The 2,089-nt window shown below is 43.0% G+C and overlaps 1 long non-coding RNA gene across 1 annotated transcript; it reads left to right on the top strand.

The window, feature by feature from the left end:
- The first annotated feature begins 619 nt into the window (after positions 1 to 619).
- Positions 620 to 2,089, top strand: LOC308175938. The gene is made up of 3 exons (XR_013937989.1): positions 620 to 885; positions 1,036 to 1,100; positions 1,471 to 2,089. It is a non-coding gene; the product is annotated as an uncharacterized lncRNA (long non-coding RNA).

The raw sequence follows: 2,089 nt of genomic DNA, 5'->3' as shown, positions 1-2,089 counted from the left end.
CCGTTGTTGATTTTGCTCGCATCTACGTAGGTTTACTAGGTACGCCACATGTTTTCTCGTTCCAACGTTAAGTTACAGGTCGTATCCGCGGCACCGTCTGTTGTGAAGGCGGGCAGATTTGGGAGCCCCCTAGCAACACATTTTGATTGGATAAAAGCTCTAACATAAAGGCCAGCCCTCCAAATCTCAATTGGAGACTGGAAGCAGCGCAACCAAGAGGAAAGCTATGAAATGAAGAGAATAGACTATGGGGAATCATTACATATTTGTGGAAAAAATATATTAAATAAAATGTATATTCTGATGATGTTTAGGCCAGCAGAGAAGGCCTTGCTGGCCCTGACGGCACACCACTGCTATTTCATAATGGTTGCAGTTCCAGACAGTGGCTGGCTCTCTCTCACTCACTCACTCTCTTCCCCTCTCTCTCCCACTAACTGTTTTTGAGGAATTCATCTAATATAGGTTAGTAGTGTTCAATTCCAATAAATTACGTTGCTTTGTCCTCTACAATTCTAAATAGTTCCCCATTGCTTCTTTTTGATTTAGCCTAAATTCAGCTTAAATGTTTGTTTGATTGTTTCAGAACGGTGGCTTTCAGAAAGAGACCTGTAAGACGACCATACCAGTAAGTACAGAATTGACTTAACTTGGATGATGCACTGGTATTTAGGCCTACTGTCACTAAATATTAGTCTTCATGTCCAATTTTCAGAATTTAAGTGTGTTATGGAGAAGCTGGTTGCTATTCATGAGGAGGTCCGCCGCATGGGGAGAGCAGAGCCACACGCCTCGGTTTGTCATATCATCAACAGAATGGAAGAGATGGAGCAGTTCAACAACCTGGAGGAGAGGCTACAACGTGAGGAAGAGAAGAAACTGATGGTGACATTTGATTTACATTACATCAATTTCATTTTGCTGACGCTTTTATCCAAAGCGACTTACAAATTGTGTTTTAAGTTGATGCGCAAGTAAATGGCATAACATCAGGTAAAATGTTTATTCTTGATTATTTGATTATTTTCCACTCAGATTTCACAGCTAAGCAAGATTGGAGGAAAGGATGTGAAGGACTGCGCAAAAAGGATCATGGACAGGTATGCTACATTGTGAATATATTGTGGTACCCCGAATGGGAAACAAGGTGGAGCACAGCAATCGAATGTGTTACTTGTTTGGGATAGGTGTTGGTGAAAGTTTGGGTTTTGATAGTACTGTACACAGGATTACTGTACACAGGAGTACTGTACAAGTATTGCCCAAAACAATGGAAACACCACTCCATAAAACAAAGCCGCTGCCACATTTTCCACTTGTCTCTTCCTAGACTGTCTTTTCAATAACTTTTCTGTACTTATAGGCTTTTCACCAACAACCTCATGTCCAAGTTCATAAAATGTGCGCTGAAGTTGCAGAAAGCATGTTTTGTGTAATATAACTATATATATATGTCTTTTGGTGTTACAGCTGCAGTCAAGAAGTGGGATTCTAAGGCCACAGACCACATGATTAGGCTCGCTGTTGGGGACCACCTCAAGCATGCGCCTGGAAGATCGGGAGGTGGTGGTTACACCACTGTAGTGCAGCCCAGAGCAGAGGTGCCACAAGCATAGAGAAGGCAACCTGCCTACCTGCAAGCGATGGTCACCCCTCAAACTCCATCCCGCCCCCTCCGCCCCTCCACATCTGCCGGCCGACTGGCCCCACCATCATTACGCCAACGCGGCTGCCATGGTGCCCGGTCACGTCTCTTCTCGATACTGGCTCCCCGCTGGTGGAACGAACTTCCCACGGCTGTCAGAACTGCAGAGTCACTCCCCATCTTCCGTCGGAGACTGAAGACCCATCTCTTCACCCTACACCTTAACGTCTAAGGCCCAAAGGACAATGACTACCAGGGGAAAAACTCGATTTTTGTGCAATATTTTGGAATATTCTGTGGTATATATTCTGTGGTATTTTGTATTTTTTGTATTTTTTTTTATATTCTGTGGTATTTTGTATTTTTTGTATTTTTACCAGGGGAAAAACTCAATTTTTGTGCAATATTTTGGAATATTCTGTATTCGGTATTTTGCAATATTAG

Source organism: Nansenia antarctica (assembly GCF_963989245.1).
Source record: "Nansenia antarctica genome assembly, chromosome: 1".
Classification (NCBI taxonomy): domain Eukaryota; kingdom Metazoa; phylum Chordata; class Actinopteri; order Argentiniformes; family Microstomatidae; genus Nansenia; species Nansenia antarctica.
This window is presented reverse-complemented; position numbering and strand designations above follow the sequence as displayed.